The following is a 23,288-nucleotide window of genomic DNA, read 5'->3' as shown; positions in this document are numbered from 1 at the left end:
ATTTATTATGAAATTAAGAGAACAAAAGTTGATTAAGTTCATTAATTGCATATTCAATTTAAAAAAAAATTAATTTCGACAATCAAACGAACCATTTTCTTGGGCCGAAATAACAAACTTAATATTAACTTTATTCTTTAAAATATTCATATATTAAAGTTAAAAGTATATATACTTTGCATTTTTTCAAATCTTTAAAGATGTCATCATAGTAAAACATTATAATTCATTGCGGTATGCAATAATCTACTGTATCTGTACCAAAGTGGTTACTGCATAGTAAATACACGCGTGGAGGAATCTTTCTTCAACATTTAGTCAGTTGTATATGGCTCGGTGGTCTGTGCTCGTATCTATCAGCACTCGAGGTACCGAGATCGAGTCTCACCTTGGGAAACGAAATAAGATTTTTTTTATTATCCGTATTATTTGTTCAATTTTATTTCTTAAGTGTATAGATTATTAACATGATTTATAATTAAATTTAGATAAAAAGTAACTTATGTCTTTATTATTATGTAACAAATGTGGTTTATGATATTATACACAGAGGGATCTTTGATCGGATTGTGATACCGGCTATTGTATTTGCGTTAGCAAGATCCTATCATATAATATTATATCGCCCGACTGGTGGTGTCACACCACGACGGGCATCCCCCAAGAAATTGATACAATTAGCGATAGTATCCCGCCGCCATTATGTAAAAATATCCCAATCCCTCTGGCCGAAGGAAATCTTATTTCCAATCCTCTCAACTATTCCGGTGGGGTCAAGGCTGGAGCTCTTATTTCCGAAACCCTAAAGAATAAAATTCAGGCCCACAAGTTTGTCGATATGTGTGATCTTCGCTCCCGTGACCAACCAATGACGTTCAATATCCAATACAATGGGGGTCTTGAACTTGTCCCTAAATTAAAAAGACGGGGGTTAGATGAACAGGAGTGGTTCACGGCTTTCTTTGACTTTGCAACCATATACCTGTCCGCCCACCCTCAAGATCTGCAAGAATTATTTACTTATCTGAAATTCATTCAAAGTCTCAAAAAACAATATCCGACTTCATGGCAATTGTACGACCGTCACTTCCGCATTGCTAGAGAACACACAAAGTGCTCTTGGGCCACCGTCCGCGCGGACCTTTTGCACAACTTAGCACACAGCCAACAATCAAAACAACCACAAATCAACAATACATTTCGGTCTACATTTCAGGCAAAAACACCCATCGGTTTCTGCAGAGTATACCACGAGCCAGGACGCTTCTGCTCAAACGACAGTTGTGCATTCAAACACACTTGTTTTCGTTGCGGGGGAGCCACCCAAGCTACCGCTGTAAAGGATATGGGTCCTTTCGTCACCAAAACAACACAAATAATGCCAATCAAGCCAAAACCACCCAACAAGCCACGACTGACAGATACTTGCCAACTACACAAACTGCCCGCGCAGCGCCCAAGTCTACCAACGCCAATCAGAAGTGACCGACTAGGGCACCTTCTTAAAGGTTCCCCTAAGGCTCTATACTATATAAATGGTTTCAAACACGGCTTCTATCTCGAATATAACGGCGCCGAGTCGGGGTTCGTTGCATGTAACTCACCTACAGCAACTAACATGCCAGAATTAGTCGATGCGTATATTGAAAAAGAACTATTATTGGGCCGTATTAAGGGACCTTTCAAACGCCCAGCATTTGATAATTTTAAAGCTTCCCCACTAGCAGTAAGAGAAAAGGCAACTCCTGGAAAATACCGACTTCTTCATAATCTCTCATTCCCATATGACCATACATCTGTCAACTTTAACATTCCCCAACTTTTTAAGCAAGTAAGCTATGACTCCATTTGGACCGCAGTGCAGCTAATTCAAAAATGCAACAACCGAGCATATCATCTGTCAAAAACAGACATAGCGGATGCGTACAGACTCATCCCACTGCATCCATCTCAATACCACCTTACAGGTTTCACCTGGCGTGGAAACTTCTTCTACGACCGAGTCCTACCCCAAGGGGGTGCTTCATCCTGTCAGGTTTTTGACGGTTTTTCTGATGGCTTTAAGTATATCCTGCAGTACAAATTGGGAATAAAAAACATTGCGAAACTTCTTGACGATTTCCTATTTGTGGAAGATACAAAAGAGCTATGCCAACACTCCCTCAACACCTTTATAACACTTTCCGACCGTATTAACCTCCCGTTGGCACCCCAAAAAATCATGGCGCCGACCACTACTTTGACATTCTTGGGGATTGAACTTGACACAAACAGCATGGAAGCTCGGCTCCCTCTTGAAAAGCTACATGCTTATGCTGCAGACAGGTCACACTTAAAGAACTCCAGACCACACTGGGAAAACTCAATTTTGTTACATGTGTCATCCCTTCGGGTAAAGCATTTTTATCGAGACTATATAGGCTCACTGCCGGGAAAGTTTCCCAATCTTCTAAGATAATACTCACTAATGGGGCGAAGGAAGACCTCCTGATGTGGTCATCTTTCCTAGAAACACATAATGGTATCACACTGATACACCGACACATAACATACGATAACCGAGCCTTACACTTTCACTCAGATGCATGCCTGAAATCTTTCGGTGCTACATTTAGGGCCTCATGGATACAAGGGCGCTACCCCGAAGAGTGGGAAAACTATGATATCATGGTAAAAGAGATGTACCCAATTTATATAATGTTATCAATGTTTTGTAATGAACTTGTTAATACTCAAATTATTTTCCATTGTGATAACCTAAACGATGTCTGTATCCTTAAAAGTAAGACTTGTAAAAATGGGGATGTCATGACAATTGTAAGATCAATAGTTCTTCTTCTTCTCCACTACAATATTCAGCTCACTGCAAAACACATTCCAGGGCAAAAGAATGTATTGTGCGACGCCCTATCGCGATACGAGGCAACACCGCATCTGCTAAAGAAACACGGAATGCACCCTACGCCAAACAAAATCCCAGAATACATCTTGCCCATCAACTACGCTCCACTGAAAAAGAACTAGTTACTGCATCGTTGTCAACATCAACATCGAAACAATGTACTTGTACAGCTAACTGGAAATTCTTTACGCAGTTTACAAACCAACACGGCCTGTCAGCTACCAGCAAATGCGCATACCATCAGGCAGTACGTCTCATATCTTCACACACACGGGTTTGCGCCAAGTACAATACGAACGCACCTCAGTGCTGTGTCTTTTATGCACAAAATCAATTTATTTGAAGATCCGACAACAAACCCAATTGTTACCATTCTGTGCAGAGGAGTGAAAAGCTTATACCGACAGCGAGATAAACGATCACCAATCACACTGCCAATATTAATCAGGCTAATCGAACGCTTACAGATAACTACAAAAAACGTAACAGATTATATCCTGTACAAGGCTATGTTTCTGTTATGTTACTATGCTTGCCTACGAATCAGCGAACTAGTATCTACCCCGTCAGGGCATGCCCTGAACGCGGCGGATGTATCTTACAGTAACTCCAGCATCTCCCTGAACTTTCACTCCTACAAACACAGCAAGCAACAACAGCGCCCGTCCATTCTACAAAAGAACAATGAAAGACTGTCCTGTAAAGGCTGTTCAAAAGTACATATTACTGCGACCTCCAAAACCTGGACAGTTCTTTATTGATACTACCGGTAAACCGATCACCAGAACAACGTTCTGTGAAGTTCTTGATAGAACACCGAAATCAGCAAACTTGGAAGTAGGAAAGTATACCACACACTCTTTCCGCATCGGCAGAACAACCGACCTACATAAACTCGGCTTGTCAACAGACAGCATCAAGGCTATTGGGAGATGGTCTAGCAACGCATACATGACATATCCGACCAGATTGTCATAACGTCCCCACTACAAATCTGAAATTAAGGTAGTACCGTATAACGCTACCAGAAACCGTAATTTTGTGTTACCCTATACTAATTAAATTGCTTAATAACATGTAAGACCACCAGTGTCATTACGCGCTCTACACTTGTAGGCGCTCATAATCATAGTTTTCATTGTCTTAATTAGTTTATATTCAAACAGACCACCAGTGTCATTACGCGCTCTACACTAACTTGTAGGCGCATCGTAGTTGTTATTGTCTAACTAAATTAGCTTATATTCAAATAGACCACCAGTGTCATTACACGCTCTACACTAGTAGGCGCATTATAGTGTTATTGTCTGAATTATTTTATAACTAATAGACCACATGTGTCATTGCGCGCTCTACACTTGTAGGTGCATCGTAGCTTTTATTGTCTAAAGTATTTCATACCAAATAGACCACCAATGTCATAACGCGCTCTACACTTGTAGGCGCATTATAATTGTTATTGTGCGCATTATAGCTCAACACATTTATTGTTCTGAAAAGTCCCGATACCACGCCTCACTTGCTGGGCTGCTGGATGCCATTTCAGTGGCATCCATTGGCTTTTGTAGCATCCCAGTATTTTCTACTTAATCACTTATCCCTCGCCCCGTGGGCGAGGGCAGGTATATTTTCTATTTTGCCGTGATCCGTGCTCACGGGACTTTTCAGAATAAATATTTATCCAAATCATTATATCATCTATATGTGCGTTTCATTCTCAGTCTCACACACACACATAGAGCAAGCCTGACTGCAAAAAAATAATTAAAGATTCTGACAAAATCAATCAATCAATATATCTTTTAAAAATCATTTATCTTTAATTAAATCAATGCATATAACCTATAATTCGTCATAGTGACGAATTAAATCTTACTTAAACTTACTTATAATTCCCACCTACTCCTGAGCTTTATATCATATTAATTTAATGTTTTTGTCATGCAATCCTTCCAACAATATATACGTACTTTTTATATATTAAATTATTTTTTATATTTTCACACTCAATTGTGTGGCCTACATCTGTGACAGCACAAATGTGTGGTATAGTGTGCGATTGTAACTATGGTACAAGATGCGTGATGCTGTTAGCCATCTTGGTACCTGTTTGGTTACCAATGATGTTGACACCAGTCTACCACGATGAGGTAGCATCTCCGACTTCAGACTGGGATGTTTTTTTTTGTTTTTTTTTTTGTTTTTTGTTTTTTTGTTTTTTAATTCCTTATCGAACTAAAACTAATAAAATAAAAATAAGTTAAGATTATTGAACAAATTACTTATTTTAATTACTTACTATACAATATATAATATAGGCCAAAACCCTATTATATACGAAATTAATAAGGGAAAATATTTTAATAATTACAATATTATTATTATTTTTTTTTTAAATTATTTCTTACTAACTAAATCAACTTACGATAACATTTTTTTAATTAAAATTTATTATTAAAATATAAACTCGTAAACAATTTTTTTTATTCTTACTAACTAAAAACTTATATCAACTAAATATCATTAACAATTTTTTTTAAAACTAATTAAATAATGTTGTTTTTGTTTTTTCCTCCTTTTTTGCATTGCTTACTAACTAAAAACTTACATTAACTTAATAACGAGAATATTACTGAAACAGATTACTTATTTTAATCATTGTTATCAATAATCTATTTTTAATTTATTATTAGTATTATTAATATCCTCCTTAGAGCTTTTTTTTTATCATATAATGTTACAATGCCAATATTGTTTTTAATTCACATTACTTATCTTACTTTGTTTTTCTTAAGTACAAGTGCTGCAGTAATCTACATTTTTAAAACGTTATTTTATATACTTATTACCTTACATAGTACTTAGATATTGTACATCTTACTTGTAATTGTACAAATTTAATCGATTTAATCGTCTTAACATTCCTATAAATATATTCTAGATCTAATCCCTTAAATTGTTTTGTCTTAACGTAAATGGTTACTTAAATTATGTTTTAAGTTATCTTAATTTGTTTAAGAACTATCGTCATTATTCTCAAAATAGAAGGAGTCTTGTAATTCAAATTTTTCAAGAATTGCGTTAATTATTAAGTAAGCTATTGCTGATGGCTTTACTGTTGTAAGAGATATTTTATTTGTAACCAAATATTTGACAGATTCTTGTCTCACTCTTTCTATTCTACGTTTGTTGTTGTTGGTTGTAGCTTTACTGATAGCAATATCGCAATAAATGTGAACAAAATCAAGACAAGTGACACTATTGATATTAAAGTTTACTATCTGTAATATTTTAAATTCTATTTGGGCAATTTTTTTAGGATTAAAGAAGCCAAGATTCCGGAGGCGGTCACAGGCATAAGCGATGATGTGTTTAGATTGGTATCGTTCAGCACATTTCAATGCAAGGCAAAATGATGCAATTGCCAATTCTTCGAGATCTCTAAGTTTAAATGCTGTGTTATTACAGATTAGTACATTTTCTATAATTGTTAGGCTACGATGTACAATATCATAATCGATTATGTATTCATAACGTATGAGTTCAGATCGAATATTACATAAAAATTCTACCATATGATCTTTGACTGATTGTGATTCAAAATGTGCCCATGGATTTTGATCAGATATTTGTTCCCGATTAATTAATGAATTAAAATATTCTTTATTAGATTCAAGTTCAAAATTTTCATTTGAAATGTCGTTAGAATTGTTATCACCACTACCTGGAAAATGAAACAAAACATCACCATTTCCTACTACTACAACAGTGCTACTATTACTACTACTATACTTTTCTCCTATGCTGCTACTGCCACTGCTGTTGCTACTAATACTACTACTAGTACTGTCACCACTACTGCTACTGCTATTGGGTATAGTGCTGCTACTACTACTACTACTACTACTACTACTACTACTACTACTACTACTGCTACTACTACTACTACTACTACTACTACTACTACTACTGTCAGCTGAATCACTGCTAATACTAATAATGATGTCACTATCACTACTACAATCACTACTTATTATGATAGGCATATCATTTGTATTTGGAGACAACATTTGATCTTCACTAGGCCTACTACTACTATCACTGCTGCTACTAATAATGATGTCACTATCACTACTCCTATCACTACTTATTATGATAGGCATATCATTTGTATTTGGAGACAACATTTGATCTTCACTAGGCCTACTACTACTATCACTATCACTGCTGCTACTAATAATGATGTCACTATCACTACTCCTATCACTACTTATTATGATAGGCATAGCATTTGTATTTGGAGACAACATTTGATCTTTACTAGGCCTACTACTACCATCACCATCACTGTTAATACTAATAATGATGTCACTATCACTACTTCTATCACTACTTATTATGATAGGCATATCGTTTGTATTTGGAGACAAAATTTGGTCGTCACTAGTAGGCCTATTTAATTCATGATTGAAATGACAATAATTGATATCAGCTGATTTGTTTTCCGTTTTTATAAGTGTATCTAATTCGTGTAACTTACAAGTTGGGTTAACATAAGCGTTTCTTCTGACATAAGGACACCCCCTGTTTCTAGGCCTAGCCCTTCTATTCCTCACCTGGAGGAACCCAGCGTACTTAGCGGCGGGATACTCATTTGATCTCACCGCATTCTGGGCTTCTTCTAAAGAAGCATTATATCTTCTTTTAAATATCAACTTTGCCATAGCAGATGATGTAAGTATAGCAAACGTAATAGGAAATAGATGTATAGTATTTCCAAACTGAATTGCACGGTAAAAGCGGTTTTATTTCGTTTTAATGAAGAGTAATTTTGAAATCTCTGTTCATCGATTGAAAGAACTTTTCATTCTGACTTAAATTTGGAATAGTCGTTAGTTATTTTCGAATGTTTGATGACGTAACAATGGTTGCGCTGTTCTATTGTAAGCGCGGTGAGCGCACTAACTAGCCAATTGAATACCACTATGTACTAGCTCTTGGAAACTATATCTCTTAAATGCGCGCACTACACAGCATCATCTCTCTGTATACATTATTTTTAGATTTTTTTGTCTATGAAATAACGCTTATATTCCGTTTTTATTTTAGTAATTAATTTTATTAATGGTATTAATTTGGTAACATATATATATTGTGTCTATAATAACAAAAGAATAAATGCTAGGGCCTACATGCAAGTCAGGATACATCAAAGCATGAACCAATACAAAAAACACACAAATTCACCCCTCTTTTTATACAGTATATGGCTCTCTGTGTGTTTTTGACACAAACTTTCAGAGACTCGTTCATCATTTCATTTGTAATAATTTGCCTTTATTATTTTAATATTGTTCATACCCTATTCAATATATTAACAAATATATCCACGACACTTTATTATTTTATTTAGTCATCAAAGCATGCATTATGAATTGAAAATATTACATAATTGTTATTAATAGGACGTAGTTATGAGATGTTTCGTTCCAAAATCAATCATTTAATCATCACTTTATAATGTACTAGCGCACGCGCGCGCAATATTCTTTGCCGCAAGTACTTCTGTACGCTGTGCACATCGATATTTCACCGTAAAATGTGCAATTACATTTTTTTAAATATAAGAAAAAGTTTAAAGTATTTTCTTGCTCCTATACTTTACATGCATTAACGGAGACAAGTTTGACACAAATTGATCTGCATATCACGTGACTATAATCCAATGTCGTAACTCTTTATATATATGGCTCTGGGACAAATCATAAATGTCACGAAACTTTGCCAATTTATTCGTACAGAAAAATAATTACAAATTACTTCAAGAGCTTCTACCGTTATTTTAATTTTTTTTTCCTTTTCTTTTAAACATTTATACCTCAGGCTCAAACGAGCATTCATATGAAGTCTCACATTAAACCATTCAATAATATCTAATAAATAAATACCCGTTAACAATAAACAAATAAATAAATATCTTACAAGTTCCCTTTACTACCCCAATTATCTCTAGAGATGGCCTTTACCCCTTTCCCAATACTCAAAACCCAGTTAAATACAATAAACTAATAAATGAATACAACAATAAATAAATATTTACTTCTATCCAAAAACCCTCTACCCTAAGTCCCCTATACGTATACTTGCATCATCGTTACACTTATATACTTCGATTATAAATCATTCATCGCCTAATATCTTTCAGTCACTAATTTTATTAATTTCTCTTATTTATTTTCGTTTCTTTTTCACATAATTATATAATACTCGTTAATTAATTTCATAAATCAGTATCCATTAATATTTATAATAACAATACTTGATAACGTTGATCAGAATGCCATGTAAGTTCAAATCAGGTGACTATTTCACACACAAGCGTTGTACATAATAGAGTTCAACATATTATTTCTGCAACCGTCCTTCTTTTCTATAACAGTCTCCAATTTACTGATACTAGTAGGTAACAAGCGTTGTACATAATAGAATTCAACATATTATTACTGCAACCGTCCTTCTTTTCTATAACAGTCTCCAATTTACTGATACTAGTAGGTAAGTGTTTCCTCTCCGTCTTCATTCAATTCCAATATCGTTACTGTTCTGTATTTACAAGTGTTCTGGTTTCCCGAGTCTTTTGGTTATGCATTCAGTTAGTCAATCCGTTCTTCAATCCTATAGGCTACCACTCAATTATCAGACGTAAAAGAAACGTTAGTCAAGTGAAGGAGTTATTAATTACAAGACTACAATATCGCTGAAGTGTGCATCAAATATCTCTTACTTTTGGTTTTCTTTATTTTCTCCGCTTAGCTTCTTATCCCTACAACACTAGTAGTTTGCCACACCCAATCAAGAAATGCAACACTCAGCTTACTCCCAACTCCTTGTTTCAACCTCGCGCCGTTCCCGCACACACTTTATATACCAAAAACACACAAATTCACCCCTCTTTTTATACAGTATATGGCTCTCTGTGTGTTTTTGACACAAACTTTCAGAGACTCGTTCATCATTTCATTTGTAATAATTTGCCTTTATTATTTTAATATTGCTCATACCCTACTCAATATATTAACAAATATATCCACGACACTTTATTATTTTATTTAGTCATCAAAGCATGCATTATGGATTGAAAATATTACATAATTGTTATTAATAGGACGTAGTTATGGGATGTTTCGTTCCAAAATCAATCAATCGAACTTTATAATGTACTAGCTCACGCGCGCGCAATATTCTTTGGCACAAGTACTTCTGTACGCTGTGCACGTCGATATTTCACCGTAAAATGTGCAATTACATTTTTTAAATAAAGAAAAAGTTTAAATTATTTTCTTGCTCCTATACTTTACATGCAATAACGGAGACAAGTGTGACACAAATTGATTTGCATATCACGTGACTATAATCCAATGTCGTAACTCTTTATATATATGGCTCTGGACGCAAACATGGCCGGCGTGCACACCATGTGACTTTCTAAAATCCGTGAACGCAAAGTCGTAACTCTCTCTCTATATGGCTCTGGGACAAACCAACATTTTTCTTTAGATAACAAGCAAGAATGTGCGATACTCGGGGTACAGCAAAAGAAGCTGTAATGACGTCATAAGACGGGATATAACGTCACATACACAGCAATAACCTCGCTACCAAATACGGCTATATTCCGAAAAGTTACGTCACGTATAACCGGAAATGGCATAATTACGGTAAATTATGAAATCTCAAAGTGATTTTTTGCTATTTCCGGGAGCAGAAGTGACGGCACAATATCATAAATACTTTTACTGTATATATTCTTATTCTCCAAGTCAAGACCTTTGAAATGACACCAAACACGGCTATATTACGAAAATCGTTTGGCACCAAGGTACCATCTTCGAGACGTCATATGGCTGCATCCGGTTTGAAATTAAAAAATCCGGCTCTATAGCTTTGAGGACATGTCCCTGTAGTATACCCATGCCAAATCCCAGCTCAATAATACAACGAATAAGGGAGGAGTAGTACTTTATAAATCGCATTTTCAATTGGTACCATGTTTTTATGCATCCTGTACGAACATTTTCTCTCTATAGCTTTGTTCACATATTACCCTAGTATATGCATGCCATGTTTCAGAGCCGTCAGACGACGCGTAAAGAACTAGTAGGACTTGAAAGTTGGCCCAATAGTGTCCAGATGGAAGAGGAGGAAGAGGAGAAGATGAGAGAGTCCTAGACTCGGGTACCCCGAGTAAACAACCAATAGTTCAACATTGGTTCATGTTGATATATTATTATTGATTCTGTCATTGACTCTGTCAGAATCTTTGTTTATTTATTCTTTCCTTTGCACTATTTTGTCCGTCAATTATCTTGATATCAGTTTCATCTAGCTAAGTCAGTATAGTATATATTACTAGTACATATCCTTATGGCCAGGAATCGATGTGGTTATGTTTTCACGGTGCGCAATCAAAAATCACGATTTAACGAAATCACGTTTGTAATCATATCTTCACAAGCATGAATCACAATTAAACAACATTTGGTACTCATAAATTTCAGGTCATATTTCATCATATATGGCAATACAATTACGTGTGTAGCGCATATAACGCATGCGTACGCGCGCTTAAAATTTTCAAAATTTATTTTCGATGAAATTAGAGTACGTTTCAGGCAATTTTAAGCCTTTAAAAAATTGCAATGACTGCGCAGATTTTTTCACGCGCACCGCGCATTAAACGTTAATATGCACTCTTTTTGCCCGATTTCTGTTTTACAACCTTTCTTTAATAATATCTTCTTATTTGATTCACTTTTCAACTCGAAATTGCGTTATACGAGCACGTCAAAAGTGACAGGCTACGTACGTGTAAGTTAACAAAATAGTGAAAATATGCTAAATTTTAAAATTAATAGAGATCGTCAGAATAGATCGTCAGAATGCTCGGGAACACCTATTTTTCATTTCATTTTCTTGTGTATGTATCATATGTATGATTTATTATGAAATTAAGAGAACAAAAGTTGATTAAATCATCATTAATTGGGCATATTCAATTTAAAAAAATTAATTTCGACAATCAAACGAACTATGACATTTTCTTGGGCCGAAATAAAAAACTTAATATTAACTTTATTCTTTAAAATGTTCATATAGTAAAAACTTATAATTCATTGCGGTATGCAATAATCTACTGTATCTGCATAATAAATACACGGAGGAATCTTTCTTCAACTTTTAGTCAGTTGTGTATGGCTCGGTGGTCTGTATATATCAGCACTCGAGGTACCGAGATCGAGTCTCACCTTTGGAAACGAAACGAGGAAATAAGATTTTTTTTATTATCCGTATTATTTGTTCAATTTTATTTCTTAGTGTATAGATTATACACATGATTTGTAATGAAATTTAGATAAAAAGTAACTTATGTCTTTATTATTATGTAACAAATGTGGTTTATGATATTATACACAGAGGGATCTTTGATCGGATTGTGATACCGGCTATTGTATATGTGTTAGCACGATCCTATCATATAATATTATAAATAATAAAAGATTCTGACAAAATCAATCAATCAATATATCTTTTAAAAATCAATTATCTTTATTTAAATCAATGCATATAACCTATAATTCGTCATAGTGACGAATTAAATCTAGTTATTATTTTGGTTATAATAGATAATTATTATTAGCCTATTATATGCTACTCTAATGTATGATATACTTTAAGGTGCTGTTTCCATTTCCCATGATTCTCCAAAAAAATATGGAAGTTCATCTTTTCTGTAACCCAACAGTTGATGACGTGGACCACAAACTAAAAGAAAACATTTTCCAGTTTCGCTTAGACAGTCGTAGATATTTTGTAAAACTTGTCTTCTTTCTTTTACCCAATGCAGCGCATGCAGATACGATCTAGTTGAAAGAACCTTTCCAGCTAGGAAACCTAATTCAAGACAGTTTACAATGTCTGTAGTTTGGTATGACACATTTTTTTAACGTTGATATTTCTGTCGGGCAACTTCTATTATATTCAATGATATATCGTGACCTATAAGAGATACACACATTTTCATGCCAGAGGTTTATTTAATTATTTAACAATAAATAAAATGTGGCCAACATTGATTTCATTGACTGATTTCCTTCATTTTCATCGTCGTCGTAAGTTCCACAATCAATACATTATTACATATTTTTATATTTAAATTACTCTAGGCCTTAACATTGTCTTTTATATGTCACCCGTGACGGCGGAGTGCATTTCTATAGCAATTAAGTTTGCTTTTGTTTAATCCTGTTATCGTCATGGGTTTTTTTTTTGTTCATTTGTATGGTATTATCACGTTTTAATAATAATCAGGAATCGTGTGAAAACAAAGTTTAACACGATTCTATTTTGAGAACTGAGAGGGCGTGGTACAATCATCTTGGACCACGCTGCTCTCACGTCTCCAACAATTATTCAGTAAGATATTTTTAATCTCCCCCTTTTTCCCGCCCACCCATTGTAATATCACATGAACTACAAGACGGGCTTTTTCCTGAGCATCCATGTGATATTAGAAAAATAAAATCTGCGTCTAACCTTAATTATACATATCCAATTTAATAAATGGCTTTGAAGTAAAATGCATAAGATATACCTGGCATTTACTTTGCACAGGCATGAAACACGTAATATAGTAAATTACCCTCTTCGGCAAAAACGAAATCGTTTTGTTTTTTTGGTTTTGTCCGATTTGCTTTACATTAAAACAATGTTACATCAGAAATGTAAACCTTTGTTTATTGTTAGCTTCCACTGGTCAAAACTCATTTGCAGATCATCATTAACACCCGATTCTATAGCTGTTAGTACACTCAGTGTGGAAGACTGTCGACAGTCTGCCAGAGACCTGTGTGACTGTATTAAGTACTTTTAATACACGATATCGCTGTCATTAGGTTCCTATCTAGAGACAATTTGTAACGTTATAATAATGTATTTAATATAAAATCCACTCGGCAACCAGAATAGTAGCAGGTTTATCGTATTGCATGCAAGAATGGATAGGCGTTTTCCTCTGCTTTTTGGCCTTCTAGTCAGTTATTGTTATTGATTATACGAATTACGTAATTAGTTTAGTAGCTCATCTACCTTTTTAGCAGGGCATACTCAATATCGTAGAGGCTAGGCAAGTTAAGTATGAGTTGGCATGGTACGAGTCGACCAGGGTACAACCACTAGCCTTACTAGAAGAACATAGGCTATAGGTCTGCGGGAATGGGAAATCTGGCCTAGAAGGCATAGGCCTACAGGAATCCAGTCAGGGGTCGTCGGTTTCGTGTTAGGGGTCGTCCAATTCTACGTCGTCCAATTCGAGGTCGCCCGGGTCGTTGGGGTCGTCCAATTCGAGGTCGTCGCTTTCTACACACCCGCCGAAAACGCGACCGAAATTACTGGAGCCTAGACCCGCCTACGGGTGTGTAGAAAGCGACGACCTCGAATTGGACGAAAAATTGATTGAAAAAATACAGAAATATTGCCATTTGATACTGAATGTGTCGAAACGAACAAACGAACAGATATGGAACGCCAAGAGTGCATCATTAAAACTGCATTCGACTCGATTAGCACACGAAATATCATAAACATGGCAAACCAGGTCAAAACAGCCCCTTTTTCAGCGGCGGGTAAGGTTTGCTCAGTGGATTGGTCATTGGTATTTCGACAAACATATTAAAAAGAAATTCAAAGGAAATAAATATTATACATTACATGGTTAAACCATGGACGTATAATTACATCTTCTTCATATAACGAACACTATAGGCCTACCAAGCAGCGTGTTGCGAACATGTGCATGGGGAGGGCCATAAGAAAGCTTTACATTTCACATATGCATTGTATACGGTCAAACCTTACCCGCCGCTGAAAAGGGGGCCGTTTTGACCTGGGTTGCCATGTTTATGATATTTCGTGTGCTAATCGAGTCGAATGCAGTTTTAATGATGCACTCTTGGCGTTCCATATCTGTTCGTTTGTTCGTGTCGACACATTCAGTATCAAATGGCGATATTTCTGTATTTTTTCAATCAATTGCTTGCTTGCGAGTATTAAATAAGGTATGGTTTAAAGATCTTTGGCTATTTTCGGCTTCGGGATGTTATACCACGCTTAGGCCTAGGCTAGGCTATAGGGGTCGTCGGTTTCGTGTTATGGGTCGTCCAATTCTAGGACTAGGTCGTTCAATTCGAGGTCGCCCGGTTCGTTGGGGTCGTCCAATTCGAGGTCGTCGCTTTCTACACACCCCTAGGCCTACCTACTTAATTTAAAATTAACTCTAGGCCTAGGCTAGCTAGGCCTAAATAATAGTGATCCATAGTAGGCTAACACCTCTGGCTCTACGAGGCCTTTTTACGCTCATAGGATATGATAGGATAGCTTTTTTTGGGCATAGGCCTACCCAATGTAGGCCTATGCCTATCTAGGCCTAGGCCAGATTTCCCATTCTCGCAGGACTATAGCCTATGCTCTAGTAGGTGTACCCTGTCGATTCACCCCCTGGTCGACTCGTACATGCCAACTCGTACTTAACTCCCTAAACTCGTACCACCCAAATAATTGGTTGATTTGACGCTAGTAGGCCTAGCCTAGCTACGATATTCATTATGCCCTGCTAAAAAGGTAGATGAGCTACTAAACTAATTACGTAATTCGTATAATCAATAACAATAATTGACTAGCCTAGGCCTAGGCCTAGAAGACCTAAAAGCGGCGGAAAACACCTATCCATGCATGGCAATACGATAAACCTGCTACTAAGGATGCTAGTCAAGTCGCCCCATCGCAAAGTCGCCCCATACAAAGTCGCCCCTTACACAGTCGCCCCATCGCAAAGTCGCCCCAAAACAAAGTCGCCCCGACACAGTCGCCCCATCGCAAAGTCGCCCCATCGCAAAGTCGCCCCAACGCAAAGTCGCCCCATCGCAAAGTCGCCCCATCACAAAGTCGCCCTATCGCAAAGTCGCCCCAAAACGTTAAAAAATAGTTTACAAGTGCGTAAAATGTCGCAATGATACACAAAATAACACGGAACGTGTATGCATAAAAGGGGAAGCCCCGCCATGTAGTCTCAGGTTACACAATCGGCACGCACCCCCATCATCAGAGAGGAAACCCCGACTAATCACTCCGCGGTCGCACTAACGTGCTAGCTTACCAGAGGGAAACCCCCGTAATTACTCCGCCGTTGTCACACTACAACGCACCATCTGAAGATGGGGAAACCCCGCCGGAGTTTTACGATGATATCAGTCGCGTTCGAAATCGGTCGCGTTTAATTTTGGTCGCGATAAAATGATGTTATACGATCTAGATTATTTTTACTTTGGTCGATGAATATTTATTATTATTATTAGGCCTATATTAATAATTGATTTTTGTTTTTATTTTAGGCCTACAGGTCAGTATGATGAGAAAGATGTGTGCCTTAAAAAATGACAATTTGTAAACATAGTTTAAGATTATAGTATTATCCAGCATAATGTCATTTAACAGTACATAATTATTTAAATGTGAAATATTTTATAGGAAACGTAGGCTGCGTCTGTGTCTTTTATTTTATATGCAACAAATTACGTAAAACAATTTATTTATAAACATTCAGTTTACTATTATATACATAGTATTACAATGAACATTGATTCTAAGCCTGGAAAGGCAATCCCATCATTATATCCATTATAAAATTGCATCATATCACCACTATATGTCGTAAATGATGACGTACGTGTACGTGCGTGTGTGTATTCGTCGTACGTCCGTGTACGTATTATTCCGTGCCTCTTCACTGTCTTGTTTAATTTAAAATTAAATAAACACCCGATATGAGGATATTTATTAGGCATGATAATTAGAATGTTCTATAACCAAAAGGGTTGAAAAGAATTTCTTCAGTAAAATGATCATTGTGCTGTTGAATAAAAGGCGACTCGCCATCTGAAACATTCTCTGAAACCAATCGGAGCTGCGCCTTCTGGTATCTGTTTCCTCACAGCTGCTACGTCTTTCTGCTGACCGTCGGGGATTCCCCTTTTTAAAAAACACGCACACGATACTGTACGATGGTTATTCCATGGTCAAAATGTAGCGTTTTGAATTTTACAAAAATACCTGCATGTAAAACAATCATATCGGTGATGAAATTTTTTTTTTTTTTTCTTCATTTTGAAAAGTCATTATAAAATTAAGACACATAACTTGTCAATAAATGCAAAATGATCAATAAGTAGCCTATAACACTCATTGTCTTACAACACTGTTATTGTTTTAACTACTGTAAATCTATACGAAGGCCTACTACACATTTATTATATTATCCTAAAAATGAGCTGGTATCCACGCGTAGGTTGAAGAAAGATTCGTACTACTAGCGGCGGCGCTTCATAATCATACCGAAATAAAACCGTGGGCGACTTTGCGATGGGGCGACTTTGCGTTGGGGCGACTTTGCGTTGGGGCGACTTTGTAATGGGGCGACTTTGCGATGGGGCGACTGTGCCGGGGCGACTTTGTTTTGGGGCGACTTTGTATTGGGCGACTTTGTATGAGGCGACTTTGCGATGGGGCGACTTGACTGGATCCCGCTCCTAATACTATTCTGGTTGCCGAGTGGATTTTATATTGAATACATAATTATAACGTTACAAATTGTCTATAGATATGAACCTAATGACAGCGATATCGTGTATTAAAAGTACTTAATACAGTCACACAGGTCTCTGGCAGACTGTCGACAGTCTTCCACACTGAGTGTACTAACAGCTACAGAATCGGTCATTAACAATTAAATATGTGTGTTAATCAGGTTGGAATATCAGAGAATTTATCATTCTTATTGAAAAAATATCACCATTGGATGTACAGTAGACCCTAAGCCTAGTCATGCCTCGGAACTACGGTCACTTACACCGTTTGAATTATTTTTATATTAGGCCTATTTACTTATGTATCATTAAATAACTTAAAATAAAACGTAATTGTCAAAAGGCATACGAACTATTACAATATTATGTTAATATTTTCATCACAAGATTTCAATTACCTTATTCAATTAACATACGATGTGTTCTGTGCATCCCAAATCTCTTTAAACAGTGTATTTCTGGTATCAAATACCAGTTTGCAGAGAATGCTTGCATTCTGTGTAAGTTTATATTTTCTCTGTTTGAAACCCCTAAAGTGCAATTTTGTAACTTCCCCGCTTGTACAATTACCAATGAGTTGCTGATTAAGGTTACGTAAGTGTGCAAGATCTTGTTGGAAATCACCATCATAATTGGCAATCCTTTTCCAAAGACTTTGGTTAAAATGGTCGTATAACATTACATCAACACTATTCCATTCACGTACGTTATGATGTAACTCTTTGTTACCTTGTTGCTTATCTTTCCGTCGGTTTTGGGAGGCATACATTATGTCTTCGAATCTCCAACAGAACATTTTGCGTAAAATAATTAGTGATTCATCTAAATAATCTCCAATTAGTATAAAATCGAATTCTTCGTCAAGTTTTTCTAGTTTATCCTTTACAATTGTAATGTTATCATGATATGAATGCTCAAGACCAAGATCAAACATTTGATTATTTCGAGAATACTTCCACATGGCACTAGATCTTCCAAACTTATTTCTATATAATTTAGGATTTTGCATGAATAATTCTAGGGCGGCTTCGGTATTATTTACACCTACAACTTTGTTGAATGTAAAATATTTAAATGCTGATACGAATTGATCAACTGGATTTCGTAAAATGGTAACATATTTTGTTCGATTGTCCATGAAAGTTTCAAAGATAGTTCTGTTATAAAGAACGTGTACCGACGATATGTTGAACGTGAAGTCGCTAAACTCTCTTTTTATTTTTCCTCTCGGTGGTAAAAAGTATTCCTCTTCTAATACGTCAGATAATGAAGTGTAATAGAAGTGACCGTTTAGAGGTATTTTCTTGTTTAAAACGAATGATAAATTATTTAACAATCCATAACGATTAAATATACTAGTTACTGTCGTACTTGCTGTCTTATGAGTTTTTATAAATGCGACGTTGTTTACTTTAGCCGAGGAACATTTGCTCGGTGAACTGGGCCCAGTGGTTTGACTAGTCGTTACTGTTCGAACTGTATCGTTGTCAATAAATATTGTGCTGTATCTACAAATAAAAAAAATAATGTTTTACTTTAAATTTGAGAGAAAATTACTGTAAAAGCAATGCTGTGGGTAACAAAGTGGCTGTATCTTAAAAGATATATAAAATCAATCAACTTTCTGTATTGGACGAGATAGCCAAAATACCACTTAGTAAATTCCATGGTACAATAAATTAATTTTAACTTACCGAAATATGGGCGTCTGAGAAAGGTTCAAAAAGACACAAACCAATATTGAAAGAATAATGGTCCCAAGAAAAATAGTTGTTTTTGCCTGTTAAGAAAATTTGAATATAGTTTAATGAATAAATTTCCGTGATTAAAATTAAATTAAGTAATATGTTTTAATATATCAATTACTGATAGGCCTAGTTGTGCGTTGTTTTATTTTGTGTCACTCTGTTGACATTAATGCGAAATAGAATCTTGTTACATTTACACAATATTTTTCTAGACTACATAGGCCTATTACATTTTCTATTTATTCATCAACAACTGGTCTTTGAACATTATATGATATTAATAGTTAATATTTAATAGTTTACATAACATATGATACAACTTAATCAAAATTTACTTTCATTTGTAGTTAGTTTATCCCGTTATTTAAACATAATGAATGAGTCTGACTTTACTTATCCTTTGACATTTGGTGTAGTCTACAGTAGGGCCTAGTCAGTAAACCTTCAATTATATTGCAAACACAGCTCGTGTTACCATTGTTATATATCATGTACAATGAACATTGTAAATCGTTACCTTTTGCATGTTTGTTCACTTGTTTGGTGAGTCTATAAAATAACAACATAAAATGATTATTCGCACTAAAAACCACTGTACCATACTGAATAAACAATTACATGAGTCTTTTAACATTGATGGTACCACGTGTCGATTAATAGGCAGCCAAACCGTAGGTCCCGTGTACACATCTTTCGAGACGAGTAGGGGGTTACCCCGGTGTACTAGTATACACACAGCCACTGTCACTCATCAAGAGGGTCCCTTGATTGTCAGCATACTATAAATAAGGTGTAATAAATACAAAAAAAAAATTATCTATCTATATATACATACATTTACCTAAAGGCAAAATTCGGTAACTAACGCGTTACTTCTAGAATTTTTACTCGATGGTATATAAAGTTGGTTAATACTTTCGGTACTGATTTTAACCACCTAATGTAACCCTGTTTACTAATTACGTTGAGTTAGATAATTACTTATTGAATTTACGAATTTAGCTTCAACGATTTGCTCCTAATAGGGGTGTTTTCCGATCGTGGTATAGGCTCACTGTTTAGTGGATGTCCATGCTGAAAAATACCCGCACACAATAATACGAGGATGCTTTGCATTTACCTATCTCCTTCTACGATAATTGTTTTTAATAGCAAACCCGGTAAAACAGCTCGAGTACAGCATCATAATGTTGAAAACAAACCAAATTTCTTTAAAAAATACTAGTTTCTCTTTCCGAAGTAATTACCAGGGTGCTAAGTTTAGTTGACTGCATAAATCATTCGTTCCTGTAAACGACATATATATTATAGTCCTACGGTACGTACATTTGAAATCGCCATTATTTTTACGCTGAAATTACTGTGAATTCGAGAACCACCTAGTATACAATATTAATAAAATAAATAAATATAACTTGTAACATAAATTTTCATTAAATTATTAGATTTTAATTTAAATACTAAATAGGTCGGTGTCAGGTGAATTAAGTGAGTGTTGAAATTATATCATTTGATCAAAAGTAAACATTTAGAATTGTCAACATATTAATGGCAAGACTTTGAACTGTTCGCTCAGCCCACGAACAGTCTCTGAGCAACCCGTGTAAAAGATATCTAATGTGAATATTGTAAGATGTAAAAGACAAAACAATATAAATGGTAGAGCATCCTTTTTATGTTTTTTCTCAGGCAATTAGGCTACATTTAGAACAAAATGGACAAAAGTTACTGGAAAGGATATGCCCTTCAGTAATAGATTCAGTAATAATGAGTTGGCATACCAAAACTAAAGGCCTATATCCCCACTTGCCTAAGTATCCCACAATTAAGTAAAATTCTAACACGGTAAAAGGAGAGAAATACATTATATGTATTGATAAATTAAAAAATAAAAGGATGTTTGTGAACGAAACTTACCTGGAGGAAACGACCTGATCACGGATATGCTAGTCTATATCAAGCCACACGTATTGAGTAGACTAATCTACCGGAGTGCGATGTTATTGAGTGTTTCCGTTCGTTTACAATATTGGTACTGTACGCAATATTGTCCAGTCGTAGTTAAACAAAATAAAAGATAAGAGCATTCTACATCAACGGATTCTACTGTTATCGCACGATATGTGGGTGTATCAGCCTACCACAATTATGTTCTAATGCATCTTTACTTTATACTTTACTTGTTTTAATCATGACCTACTACTACACACATGCAGACTATGTAGGCCTATGTGCGAATTATGTGTATTTTTAAATTATTTTGTTATGCGACTACTGCATTTACTTTTAGTTAATTAGTAACAAATGTAGGCCTACAGTTTGTTGTTTATTCTCGTCAGGAAAGTTACCATGATTCCTATTTTTTTATATTCAGGTAACAAAAATAAAATAAAAGGAGAACTTTGGATTTTTTTGAAACTCCATCTTAATGTTGTAAACGTGCCTTATCAACGTTTCTAATTAACAAAAAAAATATATTAAACACGTATCATGTTGTTTGCTCACATTTGTTTTTGACCACACCTAGATTCATCCCATGTAATAGAGCAACATGAACTGGTGTTAGAGTCAATCTAAATTATAAGTTATAAAAACAAAAATATTGAAGTTAATTACTTTGATTTAATTTAATTCTTGTTTCTTGTTTTTGGTCTTAGATACGTTAAGTAAACGATTATAAATAATATTAGCCACAATGTTATTTTAGTATTATTTTTATTTATTCCATTCTATGATAGAGTAAACAGAGAGCACATGAGAGACAAGAACTGTTTGCATTTGCATTAATTTGCATGTTTAAGCTAATTTGCATATCATCGGAATGGGTGATAGAAGTTTGATGCTCAAATTTTGATCTCCTCATCATGTGACCATTTAAAAAAGAAAAGTCTCTGTTTGCAATTTGTTTCACTCAAAATGATAGATTGCCTAGCCTATTTGTGTGGTGTTGAAAATGACACAAAAACTGGGAATTACAGAATCCTATAATTACAAATATTGTTTTTTTCTCACAACACAACTAAATGTATATAAAACATTAAGAATTAACCAATGGGTTTATAATCAGATCATCAAAGAAAAGAAATGTATTTACTAATATGTTTTGTTTTTAATAAAAAAAAAACACTGCTTGTACATTTTAAATTACCCCCAGTAATTTATTTCAGAAATTACATTATAACTACCTATTTGTAATAATTAAATCAGCTTAAAAAATACACACCACTTTGGGCGTTAACTGTGAATTAAAGTTTAGGCCTAGTTGTTTTTGACAATTTAAAAAAACCGAAAACATCTCTCAAAGTATGAAATAAAAAAAATCATTGTTATGCATGTACTAATTATTCTCTATAATTAAATGGAAAAAAACATCGTTCATCAAAATACTACCAATATCCATTTTAAAAAACCTAAAAAAAGGGAAAACAAGGCCAACAGCCATAAGTCGCGTGCTCTCAGAAAAAAATGAACTTTCAAAAAGTAATGTACTTTAAAACTTTTCTGTATCAAAACAGTTCAAAAAGTACAGAAAAGCGATAAAACGCATAGTGATACCGGACCGACAGACAGACCGACCGACCGACCGACCGACATAGTGAACTATTGAGTCGCGTCCACGCGACTAACAATTGTCAAAACACAAATTCCAAGGAAACATACGTGTGAAATAAAAAAACTTCCTATTTGAGATTTCTCTCACACATATTAGCCATGTGCAACATTTTAACGAAATCCATTTTTTTTTTAGTCTGCCACTATTTTTCTACTGATTGTTACAGACAACGGCTCTTCTTGGTCCACTAGTGAACGCAGACGCAACGTAGCAAGCGAATTACACAATGAAAATAAAAGCGACAATTTCATAATTACCGGATCTCTTGCATGCAGCGCATACAAAAAATATTTTCAGGCAGAGCCATATATATATATGGCTCTGTTTTT

General features: G+C 35.2%; 2 protein-coding genes across 2 annotated transcripts in view; one reads left to right on the top strand and one right to left on the bottom strand.

Annotated features, from left to right (window-relative positions):
• LOC144844692 (uncharacterized) overlaps nt 1–23,288 on the bottom strand; it is a 276,862-nt gene that overhangs the window by 146,644 nt on the left and 106,930 nt on the right. The gene's annotated exons all lie outside the window — the stretch shown is intronic.
• LOC144845189 (uncharacterized) overlaps nt 1–23,288 on the top strand; it is a 141,371-nt gene that overhangs the window by 114,813 nt on the left and 3,270 nt on the right. The window lies entirely within an intron of this gene.

This window comes from Antedon bifida, chromosome 1 (assembly GCF_963402885.1).
Source record: "Antedon bifida chromosome 1, ecAntBifi1.1, whole genome shotgun sequence".
NCBI lineage: Eukaryota > Metazoa > Echinodermata > Crinoidea > Comatulida > Antedonidae > Antedon > Antedon bifida.
Note: the sequence above shows the minus strand (reverse complement) of the source record. Positions and strands in the feature narration are given on the sequence as shown.